Source organism: Triturus cristatus, chromosome 7 (genome assembly GCF_964204655.1).
Source record: "Triturus cristatus chromosome 7, aTriCri1.1, whole genome shotgun sequence".
Lineage (NCBI taxonomy): Eukaryota > Metazoa > Chordata > Amphibia > Caudata > Salamandridae > Triturus > Triturus cristatus.
Genome location: NC_140590.1, coordinates 113,964,750 through 113,983,986, shown reverse-complemented (window position 1 = coordinate 113,983,986; position 19,237 = coordinate 113,964,750). Strand labels below are relative to the sequence as shown.

At 46.2% G+C, this 19,237-nt stretch overlaps 1 long non-coding RNA gene across 1 annotated transcript; it reads left to right on the top strand.

Moving 5' to 3' along the window:
* The first annotated feature begins 18,115 nt into the window (after positions 1–18,115).
* On the top strand, positions 18,116–19,012 carry LOC146808968 (uncharacterized). The gene is made up of 4 exons (XR_014965507.1): positions 18,116–18,179; positions 18,532–18,624; positions 18,719–18,822; positions 18,927–19,012. It is a non-coding gene; the product is annotated as an uncharacterized LOC146808968 (long non-coding RNA).
* The last annotated feature ends 225 nt before the right edge of the window (positions 19,013–19,237 follow it).

Genomic DNA, 19,237 nt, shown 5'->3' with positions numbered 1-19,237 from the left:
GTTGATGGTTGTTTGTCACAAATATGTGTTGACAGCCTCACGAGATGATGTGGAGTACATTTAGGAATTCTTGATGCACATTTTAGTAAACCCAGATTAAGAGGTGTAACTTCTTGATCTGTCTCAATCACATTGTGTCAGGTATGGTGGGTTTGTGCGGGCAAGGCCAACATGTCCAAACCTTATGTCTCCTTGCCAGGTCTGACCTGTGTGTGATAATTGTTTGGACAGACACTCAACATGCAGTGACCCAGTCATGTTGTGCAGGGTTTAATGTTTGTGCTTTGCAGCATGTGTCAAAGTTAAAATACATGGTTCATGCTCATCCATTTTTGCCACCAGTGTGTGGTGGAGATGCTACTTAGTTTGGTCTGTGTGTACTGACATCTGTGTGGACATTCTTGGTTCCCATGAGGGTGTCTCCTCAGTGCAGGTGCTCCTTATCCCGACACAATTGCAGGGCCATTAGCTAATGCATTGTCCTGTGTTCGGACATGTGTGCCACTCCACATGACAGGCAGTGGGTCAGATGTGTTGCCAACTGTGTCATCATGGTACGGATGGCCATGTGACAGGTGGCATGATTCAAGTTGTTAGTCAAGAAGTATTGTACCTTGGCACTCACTACACTTGTCAACATGTCTCAATTTTTCAGAAGCTTGACTTTGATGTTTTGTTGTGAAGGACAATAATGTGCCTGCATGACAGATGTCTCCCAAGGAAGTGCAAAAGAAAGTACCTTTACACTTTCTGGGGACACGCTGGCACATTTTAAAGAAAGGCACAGTTCGATTACCACTTGTTTTCTGATTATACATATCCATGTTCCCACAGTGTGTTTGCATTTGGGTAAGTCCTTGGTTGTTGCTGATACCAACTTACAAGTGTCAAGTCATCCAGACCACCGTGGTGCCATGTATATGTACTTACTGATACCCCATTGCTTCTTTACAGTGGCATATTTGAATTCGGCTGACAGCTCATACAATGGCTGTGTAAATGTAGTTTAGTGTGCACCTCCTTGTGTGACTTCTGTTATACAGGCACATGTGTGTTCTGTTCACAAAGTGGCACATTCACACATTCTAAACATGTACATTGTGTAAAGTGTTGTGAGTCCCAAGGGATCGCAATGTTTTTCGTTTGGGTTTCAAAAGTTCTCATAAGTCTCTGAGTGTGGGGACACCTTCAGCATTGAGGTCTGTTATTTGGATTTGGGTGCAACAATACTGTTTCGTTCACAGTGAACAAGAGGTGGCATGCCTTCATAGTCTTGCTGTGCTCAACTGTTCCCAGACACTAGCTTCTAAGTATAATTTGATATCAAGTTATTTGCTGTTGTGTCATAATCTCCATTGTTTCCAAGTGGCATGGTGGGTCAACCAACTGGGGAGTGCAGGGTTACATATGTGCGGAGTATTCTAGATGTTACTCATGATGCATTTCCTGATATGCACTGTGACATTTGTTGTTTGGACTCATGTGTCAGATGTATACAGGTGACTGATTATTTTCTGTATCTTCACCTTGCCCATAGCATCATTGGAGGACACCGAGGGAGACACCTGCATGGACCAGGAGGAGGGATCCAGCACCGCTGCCACCACTGCTTGCGAGTCTGCGGGAGCAAGTGGCACGTAGGGTGAGGGGAGTCAGGCGGAGGACCTGTCTAGTGGCAACACTGACTACGACGCTGACAGGTCCGAGGCTGAACTCCTCGAGGGGGCGGAGGCTGCTGCAACACCTGGCAGCAGCACTACATCTGTCACCGCCCCCTCCATTCCCATCACCGCCCTCCCAGTTGCTCCGGTCCCTTCTGTCCGTGCATGGCAACACCGTGTCTCCTTCGTGCCAGGCACCGCACCCCCTGCCCCTGTCCCCCCTGCTGCCCTCACTGCAGAGTCTGTGGACATTCTGCATCAGTTGCAGGTTGGCCAGACATCGATGCTGAATGTCCTCCATGGCCACACCAGACTGATGACACAGATGGTGTCGTACATGGAGGGCATGTCATCAGCGATGTCTGACCAACGGATTTTGCTGAGGTCCATGGACTCTTCACTGACAGCAGCCAGCGCTTTGTCCCACCCTACCCCTGCACCATACATACTTCCCACTCCCATGCCTGTCCAAAGCACACCCAGACATTCCCAAGCACGCACCCCACCAGACACAGGCAGCACACCAACACGTAAGGACAAGCGCACACCTCCTGGCATGCACACTCAGGGGGATGAAGGCACACCCACTGGGTCTGGGGCACACAGGCATACACGCAGCCACAGTCCGAGTCCGCATGCCGCACTACCCAGTCCCTCCGATGGCACTTGCCTCGGCTCCCCTACCACACAATCTGACAAGGAGGCCTACTTGGCTGTGCTGGGCCTCAGCCCCTCTGGCTCACCAGCCCACAAACGGGAACGGCACTCCACGGGTGGGGGAGTTGAGTCCCCCCCATGTCCACCCCCTCCCCCAGTAGCGCTGCACCCCATCCCTCCGACCCCCCCACTCCTTTGAGCATGTGTTTTCTTTGGGTGCAGGGGATACGCTGGACGACCTGGCAGCAGTGTGCAGCGCCGAGCTGACCTCCACCTTTGGCGCTGCCCCACCCCCTGTGGTGGAGGCGTCCGTCCCTGCACCCACCACACCTACCCTTACACCTCTTGTCCCTGCGGTGCCTGGTCCTTCCCCACATGATGCCCCCCCCCAGTCGACGAACCTCAGGGTTCTAATGTGCAGGCAAGCTAGGGGAGACGCGTGGCAATGTGTCCCCCCCAAGGACTTCTGATCTGGACTGGCCATGTGCCTTTGTAAATAGTGTCCTTTTATGATTTTGCTTTTAATGCTGAATAAAGCATTTTCTTTTCACTTTGAACACTATTGCATTTCAGGTATTGATGTGGGTGCTGATGCTCCAGGAGTTGGGGTTGTGGTAATGTGTTATGTTTTAGGGTAATGTTGTAGTCTGCTGCTCATGGGGTGGACCATGGTATCTGCGTGAAATCACAAGGTCTCTGCGAAGAATCTTTGGTCGTGTGTGCTATTTGTGTTTGGAGACATTGTCCCAAGGAGTGTTCCTTCCTCTGTGGCACCTGACATCTTCCCTTCAGGGAGTTGCACAATTGTTGTGCTGACCTCTGTCTACATTTCCTTTGTTGGTGACGGATCCCTTCAACTATGGGCATGCCTGCTCAGCAATGTCTCCGGCTGCATCGTCTGTGCCATCCTTGCTAGTCACTGTACTTGTGTATTGAGTATGTTGTAATGCCTTAATGGCTAAATTATCCATTTTCCGCACTATGCATGTGTGTTATCCCAGCCTAGCACACAATTGGCACTTGTTCTGCAGGGTATTTGGGCACCTGCCTGACAATTGTGGGCATTGTATCTGTGGGAACTCCACCCTATTCCTTCCATGAGCGGCAATATCTTTGTGCCTGTCCCAGCACCTGTACATTCCTATCAGTCCTGGGATGTGCGTGACAGTGTGTGTTCCCTTTGGCTCTCTTAGTTTCGTAGGCATTGACATGACTATACAGTCTTGTGGCATGATCTCTGTGTGTGTATTGTGCTGCGTCCGCCAGGGGTGGGTATGCATGTGTCATTTGTCCTCACACCCACATGTGGTGTGTCATGTAGTGGGGGAAAGATATCCATCCTCATGGGAGTGGGACACTGCTGTCAGTGATGTGTTGTTATGGCACTATCAACATAGTAGAACATTAGGGATGCGTACATACACCCATGGAGTTGTGTTAATCTGAACATGATGTACACACCCCCATGTCTCTGTCCACTGCTGGGAGTGATAGACACCCACCCCTCACATGTCTCTGTCCACTGCTGGGAGTGATAGGCAGCCACCCCTCACATGTCTCTGTCCAATGCTGGTATTCCTCTGCACCCACCCCTCACATGTCTCTGTCCACTGCTGGGTGTAATAGGCACCCACCCCCATGTCTCTGTCCACTGCTGGTAGTGATAGGCACCCACCCCTCACATGTCTCTGTCCACTGCTGGTATTCCTCTGCACCCACCCCTCACATGTTTCTGTCCACTGCTGGTATTCCTCTGCACCCACGCCTCACATGTCTCTGTCCACTGCTGGGAGTGATAGGCACCCACCCCCCCTAGGCAGAAAAGCACCCTTGGTGCTGTACAATGCTGTCCTGGCCATGAACACCCCCCAATATACTGGTTATATGCTGCACCAGGCCCTAAGCCAACATTCGTGGCGTGTGTACGCCTTGTATCACAAATGTACTGGTGCCCTAGGGGTACGGGTGATGCGGTCCGTACCCTCGCATTCATATGTTGGGTACGGTCCATACCACGCGTACCCCTACATCACCACTACAATGGTGGTACGGGCCGTACCCACACTTTGAGGGCATTGGTACGGCCCGTACCACCATTGTAGTGGTGATGTAGGTGTACGCGCCGTACCCATGTCCTCAGAGCGTGTGTACGGCCCGTACCACGTGTACCCCTACATCACCACTACAATGGTGGTAAGGGCCGTACCCACGCCCTCAGAGCAGGGGTACGGCCGTACCACGCGTACCCCTACATCACTACGACAATGGTGGTACGGGCCGTACCCACGCCCTCAGAGTGTGGGTACGGCCCGTACCAACATTGTAGTGGTGATGTAGGGGTAAGCGAGGTACGGGCGTACCCACGCTCTGAGGGCGTGGGTACGGCCCGTACCACCATTGTAGTGGTGATGTAGGTGTACGCGCCGTACCCACGCCCTCAAAGCATGTGTACGGCCCGTACCACACGTATCCCTACATCACCACTACAATGGTGGTACGGGCCATACCCACGCCCTCAGAGCATGGGTGCGGCCCACACCACGCGTACCCCTACATCACCACTACAATGGTGGTACGGGCCGTACCCACGCCCTCAGAGCGTGGGTACGGCCCGTACTACCATTGTAGTGGTGATATAGGTGTACGTGCCGTACCCACGCCCTCAGAGCGTGTGTACGGCCCGTACCACACGTACCCCTACATCACCACTACAATGGTGGTATGGGCCGTACCCACGCCCTCAGAGCATGGGTACGGCCAGAACCACGCGTACCCCTACATCACCACTACAATGGTGGTACGGGCCGTACCCACGCCCTCAGAGCGTGTGTACGGCCCGTACCATGCGTACCCCTACATCACCACTATAATGGTGGTACGGGCCGTACCCACGCCCTCATAGCGTGGGTACGGCCTGTACCACGCGTACCCCTACATCACCACTACAATGGTGGTACGGGCCGTACACATGCCCTCAGAGCGTGGGTACGGCCCGTACCACCATTGTAGTGGTGATGTAGGTGTATGCGCCGTACCCACGCCCTCAGAGCGTGTGTACGGCTCGTACCACGCGTACCCCTACATCACCACTACAATGGTGGTACAGGCCGTACCCACGCTCTCAGAGCATGGGTACGGCCTGTACCACGCGTACCCGTACATCACCACTACAATAATGGTATGGGCCGTACCCACGCCCTCAGAGCGTGTGTACGGCCCATACCACGTGTACCCCTACATCACCACAATGGTGGTATGGGCCGTACCCACGCACTCAAAGCGTGGGTATGGCCAGTACCACCATTGTAGTGGTGATGTAGGTGTATGTGCCGTACCCACGCCCTCAGAGCGTGTGTACGGCCCGTACCACGCGTACCCCTCCATCACCACTACAATGGTGGTACGGCCCCTACCCACGCCCTCAGAGCGTGTGTACGGCCCGTACCACGCGTACCCCTACATCACCACTACAATGGTGGTACGGGCCGTACCCACGCCCTCAAAGCGTGGGTACGGGCATACCACCATTGTAGTGGTGATGTAGGGGTACACATGGTTCGGGCCGTACCCACGCTCTGAGGGCGTGGGTACGGGCCGTACCACCATTGTAGTGGTGACGGGTACGCGTACGCGGGGATTGGTGGACACGCCCCTCGAAGTGACCAGACCCTGGCGGTAATGTATGGACAGTATATGGTATTTTAAAAATTAGGTAGAGGTTATGTTTCCTGCTCCTCGCCCCCCCTTTGCCCCTGGGTGTTGTGCTGACCTTCTGCAGCGTGCGCGGCGGTTTCGGTGCACCAGGTCATAGGCTAGGAGGGCCGGGATGACACGTAGGATGGGGTCCATGGCTGTCCGTCGCGTACCGCTGCTCCTTCTTCGCATCGTCCTCAATTTCCCGGGAGTTTTTGGCTGCTGTAAAAAATGATCCGTGCGGAGTGACGTAGGCACGAATCGTACTTGCTGGTCCGTAGAACGCTGCCTGACTCCTTCCGGACGTCACGTACGCGATGTCCTGGATCGGAATTGTGGGTATTTTTTCGCCGCACATAGTTTTTTACGATTCGTATGGAAATGGTATTTCTGTACGAATAGTACTTCCTGCTTTGTAAGGTGGATTTCCCGAGTACGAGTCGTATGGAGAATACGCTCCGTACGACCATTCGTATCCGGGTTTTCTAGGATCGGAATCGGCACCGATATGTATTAGTTATTATTTTTAAACATGTCTTAATATTTTTAACTATGTTTCTTTTAATTATATGTATTATTTACTTTATTTTACATCACTTTTTTAACATTAAAAAAAACGATATTTTTTATTATATTTTGACGCCGATATTTTTTTCCCGATATTTTTGTACTTACCATGATGTAGATAGGATGTCGATATTCTTTATTTCTATATTTTTGCGTCGATATTTTGGTACCTCGATATTCGGTCCTTCGATATTTCGTCAGTGATCCCATTTACTCTATTTTTATACAATTTGGACTGAAAAAGAAAGTGGGGTAGAGAGTAATTGAGTGAATTACCCACGCTCACTTAGTTTGTTCACGTGGGTAAGCCAGGATTATGCCCTCAGTTATTGACAAGTTTTGTAGAGGGCTGCCCGAGGCCTACCAGTTACTTCCCTGTCCTGCTCCATGCCAACCAGAGGTGGGTGGCGGGGGCAAACTTCATATCGGATTGTTGGAGTTTAGTAGGAGTCGGGTGTAGTGTAGTGTCTCCCTCAAGTTGTTGTGCAGATGTCGCAGAGGAGGTACCGGCCAGTCTTCGGCAGGATCACGAGATACATGTTGAATTTACGAGTGACGTATGAGTCACTTCTGTGTGCTATGCTGCATAAAGTCTCTGACACACCTCTTCATCCTAAATCAGACCTGTGCATTACACTGACGATCACTCTCCCAGTTCCCCGAGGCAACCTTCACACAGGTGTGTAGGTAAGACCTGCTCAGGGAGGGACCTTAACCAACAGGGTCAATCACCTTCCACAAAAGCAGGGGGTGACGGTGATAAATCCCCAGGCTGCAGTTTTGTTGAAAAAGGAGTAGCATTGCTTTTAAATTGTGAGGATTGGCAGGTACGTCATGTGTTGTTGACTGCGTGACAGATGATGTTTGGATATATGGCTGCAGGTCCTCACTTTTTCCTCTAGAGGCCATGAGATACCAGCAGACGTATTGAGAGGCACGGCGAGAGGTCTTACTAGGCCTAAATAACCATATGTCCTGAACTAGGAAAAAACATAGGGATGGGTAGTGGAGCCAAACTGCACCACATGGTTTTTTGCCAAACTACGTGCTCCCTGTGGAGCGCGGAGTTGGCAAAACTCTGTAAACTCTGGTGGCGGAGTGGAGTCCACAGCCCTCCCCTAACATACAGCTCATGCTGTAAAGGCTCTGCATTTCTTTGTACATTACAATACAATATACCATGAAATTTATACATGCATAGACAAGTGCATGCAATACAAGTAGGATCTAGAGCTTATCACACATCACACATGACAATGGTGATGTTAAGTACATAAAGTACAGTGCCATATAATCCATTACATGTTTGCCCTTCTTTGGGACCATAATAATTTTCACTGGTAATCTGATTTCACTCTGGGACTTAGAGGCACATTGTAGCCTGTGGGAATGGTTACAAATGCCTCCACAACACCAGAACCTAATATCTCAATGAAAGAATCTTCTTCCACGTACCCAAGAGAAACCTCCGTTCCACCAACCTTGACCTCACCGAAATCCCACTAATCCGCAGGGCCAGAACGTGTGGAAGAGCCTTCTCCTACATCGCTACAAAGACCTGCAACGAGCTCCCAATCAACATAAGATGTGTCCCCACTCTGCACATCTTCAGGAAGACCTGGCTCTTCGACTGACCGGAGCTGCACCCCTCCAGCACCTGGAGACTCTTACGGGTGAGTTGCGCCCTTCATAATTCCCTGATTGATGGAAAGGATGGAGTTGAACAGAGTAAAATATATATGTGAGATAGTTACCTGTTCCTCTGGTGAGCCAAAGAGCTGGCCCTACAGGGGAAGGCCCTGTTCAACCAGAGTCTCTAGCTCCTCTGGAGAGAAAGCATGGGCCCTCTCTCCAGCTTGGCCTGACATGATTGCTCCCAGAGGTGGCAAACAGCAGCAAAAGTAGTGGAGGTGTTGATAGCAACAGTGTCAGGAGGCAAGTGAGTTATTTTTCAAACCGCGATGTACATGTATGTCACATGCGCAGTCATCAGCGAAGACACACCCAGCCATTGGACCGGGACTGTCACAATCACCGTTAGCCAATGCTGTGTCCGTCATGGATGTCCGATTATAGCAGTTGAAAGTATAGTATAGGTAACTGTTAAGTGCGACATCAACACTTCAAATGAGGGCTAACATGTTTGGACTACTCTATTGCCATGTATTTTCCATGAAGCAAATCATCTGTGTAGTGCATTACTGGGCATAAAGGCAAAATGTGCGCACTGCACTGTACACCGCAGTTGGCGGTTTTTGAGATAAAATATTCTTAAATTCATCATTATTGTGCTAAGATTACATTTCTGAAAGTATAATTTGCACCTTTCTGTTACAGACACATGTGAAGGCCACTATTAGGATTATTGGTGGATGTTGGACTGTTGGACGCATTCAGGGGGGTCACACTCTTGACGGAGTCTTTTCAGACTGGCCTTTTATTCAGGTCACCTCCTCTTTACCGCTTGCATGGTCAGACCACAGGGCAGTAATGTTCCAACTTAATATGTTGAATCATAGCTCTGTAGAGACCCCAGCTCTGTCTATCCCCTGTCATCGTCCCTGGCATAAAATATCAGCAGACCTTCTTGTTGACTCCTTGACCAGATACAAATTTACAGAAATATCTGACCTTGACATAGCTACAGAATCCTACCATCAATGGATCAGTTCATCCATCAACTGTCTTGCCCCTGTTAAACATGGTAATAAAAACAGATCCTTACCATCGGAACCATGATTTGATGAAGAGCCTAGACTCCTCAAGCAATCTTGCAGAAGACTAGAGAGGAAATGGAAGGTCAACTACAGTGCTGACGACAAGGTCATGTGCAAAGCGGCGATGCAAAAAACTGTTGACTAAAGTTGTCTAATTATTTTATAAATAAGATTAAATTTGCCATTAACACTCCCAATGAGCTTTTTTCCACAGTGACTAAACTGAGCAATCTACCAGAGGCTAAAAGCTCCAATTTAAACAACTCTGGGGCAGATTTACAAGCCCCCTAAGCCACATTTGCGCCGCCGTTGCGTCACTTTTGTGACGTAGCGGCAGCACAAAGCCAGCGCCATGCTGCGGGGTATTTACAACGTGACCCATCTAGTGAGATGTGTCAATTTGTAAAGCCCTGCGCCACATGTGGGCCTTCCGGCGCAGTGGGGGCGTTCGGGTGCAGGAACGCCTCCTAAAAGTGGCTGAGTGAAATCTACAAGATTTCACTCAGTCACTTTTATGGCCATGCTTCGTCAAAACCCTGCGCCTGCTTGAAGCAGGCGTAATGATTGGCGCAGCATGTTAGGCATAGGGGTACCTCGAGCCTTGCTGGAGCTGCGTCGCGCTTGCGACGCGACTCCAGCAATGTGTCACCTTTACGGCAGCAGATGCGTCATGCATCTGTCTATTCTTGCCCCATGGTGCGCCGCATTGTAAATGCGGTGCATCCATGATGGCGCAAGAGGTGTCTGCCGTGATGCAAAATAACTGGCACATCCCTGCTGATATGCAGGGATGCGCCAGTTATTGTAAATCTTTTTGCAACAAACTTGTTGCCATTTATAAAGATAAAGAGGAGGCTATTTTTAACTTCTTTGTCACAAACCAAAGCTCTGAAGAGACCTGCAGGACTAATATCCTACAGGCTGAGGCAGCTGGTGATACTCAAACAGCTTTCAACACCAGGGAGGCAGCAATGTCAGCCACCAAATGACATGAACCATATCAGCACACAAAAGGTGTTCTTCTTGCCTTCACCCCCCTCACTGTAGAACAGGTGCTAGATCTGCTTAAACAAATCAAATTAGGATCATCTCTTGACCCCGCCCACCCAGAGTCTTACACCTAGCCTCATGCATCGTCCCCATCAATCTACTAATGATGTTGAATCAAATGTTCCTGTCAGGGTATTTTCCTATAAAAAGGAAGATAGCATCTATTCTTCCACTTTTAAAAAAACGAATTTGGATGCATGCAATCCCAGTAACTACAGACCAACATCTCGCCTTCCTCTCCCTGCTAAGATGGTGGAAAAAGTCATGACCATTGAGCTTTCTCTATTTATCCAGGAACACAAGCTGCTGGATCCATCCCAGTTTGGCCAGCCTCTGATTGGAACAATGGTATAAAGATGTTATGAGACAAGACACTTGTATGTATGTGTTGGTGTGAGATGGTTATGATCCCGAGCTAAACATTGTGTTCATGCAGCATATCCATGCTTACACACGTAGCTTGTTTTGGCATTGTAAAGTTCAGATGGGAGTACAGATACACCTTGCTAGATGTGAGATTTACTACAGCAGGCAAAGAGTTTCAGACTAGTGAATTTATTGAACTGAACAAGGAAAAAATAAACATTGTGCAAAAACAAATGGGAAAACTGAAAAGTCAAGAAGTCAACCATGATGAATGAAACCATAGTTGTAGATACCAATTTGTCAGAAGTCCAAAATTGTTCTCCCATCAGAAATGGAAAAGTGTCCAGAAATAGTCCACAGAGCGAATGTGTTACACACAGTCGAGGAATGTAAGTTTCAGGTTTCTTTCCGGAGGTGGTGGGTGTCTTCCCATCCGCACCGCCTGGATTTTTGGATGGACGTCCCCACTAGGAAACAGGGAGGGATCCACTGCTGCAGGGACAGGGATGTCTGCAGGATGTCTTCCTCTGACATGGCCTCCCTTCCTGCTGCTGTCGCAAATGTAGATGGCCCAGATGTAGTTGGACCACAGGACTGAGGTAGATGGTGATGGAAAAACCCTGCAGAGGGTTGTGTTGATGTCCAGAGCACCCCAACAAGCTGGCCCATGTTGCTGCTGTGGGTGATCAGCTCCTGATGTATGCACTTTTCCTACCTCGCAGCAAAGACTTGGAACACCCTGCCTCTCCACCTCAGGTAATCACCGGCACTGCCCCAATTTAGGAAGGACCTCAAAACCTGGCTCTTTGACTGAACCACAGTGCCTTCAACAAGTCAGCAGTCCCCCCCAGCCCCTTGAGAACCTTACAGGTGAGTAGTCGTGCTCTGCAAAACACTTGATTGATTGTCCCTCTGCAGCTGCTTCATTTCCTGGATATTAATCAATACCTGGCCCATCAGGTCTAATAGCCTCCCAAGAATTGGTCGCTGGTGTCCTGGGTGTGAGTGGCCCCAGTGCCCTTACTCTGATGGCCCACAGTATCCCTCCCAAGAACCCTAACCCCACAAGCCTTTGCCCTTGGCCTGGGTGCCCTCTCACACTGGGTCCTGGATTATCTATGACTTGGTCGGTGATTGTCACCTCAGAATACCGGAATGGTGAGCTCAAGTAAGGAATTGTGCTAAGTACAGGTTGCGGGGGCTGGTGTTGGCCCAGGTGTTGCAGATTGTGTTGGAGGTGTTGGTGTGGGCACAGTGAGACCCACAGTTGCCGTCTGCCCAAGCTGACCAGATGTGCCAGGACTGCCATCCAAATCCACGTCGAGAAGTGTTGTCATCATTGAAGGGTTGATCCTTGTGTAGTGAAGACTGCTATTTATATACGTACAATGCTAAGTTAGCACAACCACATTAGATGTTAGAAAGCCATCTTGCCACTTTTGCTGCTTTTGCACACGACACTGTAGTTACATGTTATTAATTGAGAAATGCTTGCTCGCCTTTGCTTCACGTGAGAACTGTCTGTTGTTCACATCCCTAACAGTGAGCAGAGACCTTGGTCTGAACATTGTGTAAAGAAATAGTCTGGGTCGCTAGACGGTGCATGTTGTTGGGTTCAGGTTGATTGGCCCACTATTTAGCCATAACACGCACGCAGCTGCAAATACTTGAAAGTCGAGTGCTTTTAATATTGCAGTGCTGCATGCTTTAGACACATTCGGAAGAAGAGCTTTCCCAGGAGAAGAGTCTAGCTGATCCTGTGATGTGATTCCACTAAGCTGATCTTTACGGTATGGGGTTCCCCATTCAAGCCTAGAGACCTTTTATTAGTCTAATAATAATAATATTAGTTTACTAGCGAAAGGAAGGTGGCTGTCATCCACTGTCATTTTATTATGATTACTCCTTTCATTTTCTATGGTATTGTAACTATGCTGATGGTTTTGATCTTAATCATTTGTCTGCTTATGTTAGCCAAAGTACTGCATCTTAGGACACGAGGTTTATAAAATAAACTCTTTAAACTTTACAGTGTCTCTGTTTATTCTGTTGTGGACTGATATGAGAATAATTACGAACAGGTATTTCTGATTCCCACCATTCCTGAGAATACACTAAGTCGCTTGTTCTGGGTTGTCTATACATTGGGACCGCCGAGATAAAACTCGGATAACGAATGGGACACTGATGCTGGTCGGATAAGGGGTTCTGGGTTCTGAGGTGAGTTTTTGGTACACCACAACTCACTGAGGTCCTGGTTTCCTGTGCATAGTTCTGTGCATAAGCAGAATCCCTGCAACACTTGAGTGGAGTGGGGGTCTCTTTGGAAGCCAAGCTCTGCCCGAATGCTGTGACAGATCGACGTGTTGTGAAATAGAAAACACTGCTATTGGTAGAAGTGTGGTATCTGTACCACTGGGTGCTGGGCCCAGATGGGCCTACACGAGGGTAGAGAGGGCCTCCCTTAGGAGGTGGGAAGGGATATATCCTCCCTTTGTATACTAGGTATGATGAAAGAATATCGCTCCTGAACCAGGGTGGTCCCTAGTGAAAAATGGGAGAAGGGGAAGAAACAGCACATGAGGAATGAGGTGTATTGTGTGTTTGAAAACACCCAACCCAGTCAACAGGTCTTTGAGAGTGAGAGAGGAATTTTATCGTTAACGTTATGCCCCATACACAATATCTCTAAGTGCTCCCTGAAACACAGTTCAGCCCACCCTGACCTTTAGGAGTCGGGGTGAGCCCGATGATGAAGTATGCCACTATTAGAGTGAGTGAGGATTATAATCAGAGAAGGGTCACCTTCCCCTTCTACCCTTGAATCAAGGGTGGCTAACAGACCTAGAGACCTGTAGACCGGGTTGGGTGTTTTCAAACACCCAATACATCTCATTCCTAACGTGCTTTTTCTTCCCCTTCTCCCATTTTTCACTAGGGACCACCTGGTCCCAGGAGGGATATTCTTTTGTCATAACTAGAAGTGTGGTATCTACATCCAAATGTTTAGCGTCACAGTAAGTGGAGACCTAGGAAAAGCAAACTAGTTAGAGATTACTATTGTGATCTATTGCTGTGGTGTTTCACATGTTAACACGACACCTGGAGCCATTCAATACATGTACTAGAATTAAGCAGCTCATTAGATGTGTTGATATGTTGCATTTTGGATTAGGAAATGAACATGACATCTCCCAAACATTTAAGCCTACACCGTGGAGAAGAAACGTGTATTTTATCATTCCTTAGCCTGGTTGGGTACAAAACATGCAATCACACAACTTGGTTGTATATTTGGCATCAGTCATCATGTGAGCAGTGCAGGGTCAATGGGTCACCTGCCAGTTCTAATCAGCTGACTGAGCTTACTGCCTTACAAATATTTGAGGTGCACACTTCGTATGGGGTCACTCATGCCCTAAATAGTTTCAGTTGAGGAGACCAGGACAACATCAAGCAAAGTAGTCAGACGTGTCTGAGTAGAGCATTGTATGTACATTGCACAATTCATAAGAATTGTATATTAGTGGTAACATAATGCAATAATAACTTCCTAGGCAATTGGCGTGATTAGTAAATTGATATTTAAAATGTGTCCAAATAGTATAGCCAAAACAGTTTTTTAAAAACATTCACATTAATATTTATTGTTAATATGATTCTCACAGAATCAAAGACCAGATCAGTAAAAAAAGCGATTCAACAGTGCATTTATACATAATGTAGACATTCAATGTAATAATATTCATCAAACAACAGTTAAAATTGGAACAAATCAGTGGCCATATGGTTATCTTCTACGCGCGTTTCGGCGAAAAGTACGCCTTCTTCAGGAAAAACCACAATTCCTGTAAATTAAAAAATCAAGTATTTACAAAAATGATGTTGCATGAATAATTTTTTTACATCTTTAACATTAAGTTTGGCTATAAACTAGACAGGACACTTTACATATAGTGAGAATCATTTGTTCTCATGCAAGGATTAAGAGAAGGATGACATTTACATATGAAGTGGTTATACTTGGGAATGATGGATATCTATCTAATAGGTGATTATGGAAGTGATGGGATATCTGATAATGAGTGAGGATAAAAAGGTAGTGGGGAGAAAGGAAAGAGAAAGGGGTAGGTGGGGGTCATGACCTTCTCAGACACGTCTGACTCAGATAGTGAAAACGGTATACACCAACAGGAACCCAGTGATTCATATAACTCCTTTAACTCCAACAAAAACTCACACCAGCCTTTTTTAGGTCACCGAGGAGCGCGCAGAGGAAGACAAAGAGTCAGGTTCCAACCACAACCTCAATTCAGAGGAAACTACCAGGGACCCCATTACCAACCAGATCCCCAATATCTTCTAGAGACAAGGAACCGGCAATATTGGAAACAGGGAACATAATACCCATCTTCAATCTATCATCGCACCCACTTGACACCCCCAGCACAAACCTTTTAGCAAAAGGTTTATCTTATGTTCCTCATTCCTCTGTAAATAAATTAGAATTATATCAGGACATACACGCTTTTTTCCGAAAAATTAGACTTAAGAAATTTTTCCAAGACCACCCAGATTCGGACTATGCAACCTCCACACATAATACACTCTCTTTACTTTCCACTTTTACCCCCACACTAGATCAAGTGGGATCTGAAGTATCCACATTTGAAAATATAGTTCTGAAACAATTAGAGCAAACCCTTAAATTTATACCCAAACCCATCTACAACTTAAATAGAGAGGAATTTCTTGCTATGAAGAACATCGCTAACGACAAAACCCTGACAATTAAATGTTGTGACAAAGGGGGTGGCATTGTAGTTTTAAACACCGCCGACTATGAACAGAATATGCTTACAATGCTAGAAAACCAACATTTTTATCGTAGTACCAGAAACAACCCCATTTCCAGAATAGAAAAAAGGATTCTCAACCTTACCAAATTTGCCCTTAATGAAGGTTTCATTACCAACAAAGAGTATGAGTATCTCAACTATTCTCCAAAAAAAACAGCATGCATTTATGGCGTCCCCAAGATTCACAAAAGTATAGACCGGCCACCATATAGACCCATAGTTTCCACCATTGGGACCATCACGGAACCATTATCTAAATTTATAGACAAAATTATAAGACCCTATATCTCAAAAATCACGTCATACATACAAGATACTAGAGACATGATTAACAAAATAGAAAACAAACCATTCAATCCTACCTATGAGGTCCTAGTAACCCTAGACATTGAGTCTTTATACAGCAACATTCCCCAAAATGAAGCCATTGAAGCCACGTCGTGGTTCATTGATAAGTTTGAAATTCCACACTCAAAACCATTCATTCTAGAATGCCTACATATCATCTTGACGGAAAACTTTTTCAGTTTTGGGGACCATATTTTTCACCAAACTAAAGGCGTCAGTATGGGCGCTTCTGTGGCGCCCTCAATAGCCAACATCTATATGGCACACTGGGAGGACAAGTTCATCCATAATGAAATTGCCCCGTTCTTTGAGTCTGTCTCCCACTGGTCCAGATATATTGATGACATCTTCTTTATCTGGACCGGGGGAGAAGACACTCTATCTGAATATCTGCAATGGCTTAATCTCACAGATCCCAACTTACGATTCACTGCACATAGCAATACCACCAAGGTGGAATTTCTTGATATCCTAATTAGAAATAACTGCGGCCACCTGGCAGTAGACCTACATGTTAAGCCCACAGCGAGAAACACACTTTTGCATTTCAAAAGCTTCCACCCTAGAAATCAAAAAGACAGCATTCCTTTCTCCCAATTCCTAAGAGTCCGCCGCAATTGCTCTAACCTCACTGACTTTGATAGACAAGCAGTAGAAATGAAAAAGAAATTCCTAGAGAGAGGATATCCCCACAGACTCGTTCGAGAATCATACAAACGAGCCAGATATTACGATAGAGATCACCTATTAGGACCTAAGATCCAAAACACTAATCACCAACTTGTATGTGTCACCAAACACTCAACCTTGAATACCAAAATAAAACATATTATTAATACCAATTGGCATATCCTAAACTGTGCCACGAATAGTCAGAAAAAAATAGAAAAAACCATCTATGCCTACCGTAAAAACAAAAATCTTAAAGACATCCTGGTCAATTCAAAATTCACCAGTCCCAACTCCGAACCACCCTTCATCCAAAAAACAATCAATGGTAAAGCCCCTATCAAAGGAACGATAAGATGTACAAATTGTAAATCCTGTGACTCCATTATACCTGGAGAAACTCTGACCCACAATGGATTTAAAATCCAAGCGACCAATTTGTGGAACTGCAAGACCTTAAACGTCATTTACTTGATTCTGTGCCCTTGCCAACTGGGATATGTGGGTGAAACCGCAAGAGCTATACATATCAGAATATCAGAACACCGTTCTGCTGTTAAAACTAAGAAACTTCAAGCTCCCTTAGTGAAACATTTCATCCAAGCAGAACATCATCCAGATGACCTGCGTTGGTGCATCTTGGAAAAAATTAAAACACCTGACACCCAAGGAGGCAATGCAATACGAAAAAAACGAGAAGTGTTTTGGATTTTTTCCCTCAACCCCTTCCGCAATGGTCTAAACAGTGACTTACCGTGGGAAAATGCAATCATTTAATTAGCACACAGTCATATAGATGTAATATCCATAATTGACATTTGCATCTTTTTTCCACATTTAATGCAAGTTCCCCTTCACATTGACTGCTCAACTATTCCCAATGTAACAGATCACATAACTGCCCCTATTCCCTAACACAGATGGCCATACACATTTTCTTCTGTCTCCAGTTTAAATATCCACATATTACACGGACATCAGACATTTCCACATACAAGATCAAATTCCTTATACATATCTTTCCACCCTAATATAAATACAATAAGTGTACGTCATGCACATGAGACCGCATCTCTATGCCTGTTTATATAAATCAGAAAACCCAACCAGTAATATTCATTCACATGTATTTATAAATACAATTACAAAAACAGACATTGACCACTGCTCGGGACTCACACCTTAGCCTGCAGCAGTAGCCTTATCAAACCTCCGCCCATGTACCCTTTACTAAACCATTATTCAGCTTAAACGTCATTATTCATCACGAATATTTACATATACATATTTCATTTCAAAGGCAGCTCGGATTTCACACCTTAGCTTGCAGCAGAAGCCCTATCAAATTCCTGCTCATGTACCTTTAACAAAACCAGGATTCAGTACCAACGTCACCATTCAACATGAAACAAACCATCACTCCTCCCACACATTACCCACGTAATATGCACCATTAGCTACAACCAATTAGATTAGTCTAACCTACATATTTAAATGAACGTTAATCCCGCCATCGTCGCTTATCCGCCCGACTCACTGCCAAGCTAGCGTTTACAAAGAAGCAATCGGTTTTTCACCACGCTGCAGATCAGGTAATGAGCATTTTGAGCACTTCGAAGCGACACCTGCAAACTCCGTGTTTTCTTAAATATAAAAACCCTGCAAGCATTCACACATAACCTTAACTCACTCACGGAACAGATTGCTGATTACATCCCTTCCGTAGCTTCTTATTATTCCCCTCCTTTCATTCGTGGCTGACAGTTAAACACCTCCTGCCTCAACAAAAACTATTATAAACATATCGTAATTAACAACACTAACTCGAGTTCAGCCACACCTACCCATTTAACTCATTAAATGATCACTATACACACATTATTTTGAAGCGAGTTCCATTCATTTTTCTCCCCCCTCCTTCACCCCTTGTCTCATTTATTTCAGGACACCTGTTCTCAAAACGAAACGCCCGTCATCCACACGGCATCAATTAAAACATCAATCAGCATACTGTTCATTCGTTTAATACAGCAAAAGGTAAATAGGGAAACAGCCATGATATTAATTATGTTTGACCCTCATAGACACTTACTTACCCCATTAATACACTTTATGGTTTTTTTCACTTCAGAATCTTGCTGCATAAAGAAAATATCCTGAACTTATGAATCAATACCCAGTCCGTTCAAATCAATTGATCTCTATACCTGAAAAGCCATCCAAAAAATAGAACAGGTATTTTTCTTTATATTTTACACCAAGAAGATTCATACATACCTGCTAGGGATGCCACAGTGTTCGACCCACACCCACATAAATGCATGTTATTATCCTTACAGGTTCCACGATTATCACTAGCAATACCCTGCAACGTTTTTCGTCCACTGTGACATTACATTGCCAATAGCATTGCACCAACTATCAGGTACTGGAGGTTCCCTCCAAGCGCAGTAGTCCCTCTCCAATACTACCATCATTTGTCTTATCCCTTTTTTCTTGGTCATTACAGGCTGTTCATGCTACCTCCTGACAAATCCTTTATTTGCTATCCATACGCTAGACTGCCTTTTGAAGTAAGCATTGTTTTGTTATCTTTCCAATTTCTATCATCTCGGCTATCTATCCTGACCATTGTTTTTCACAAACTATC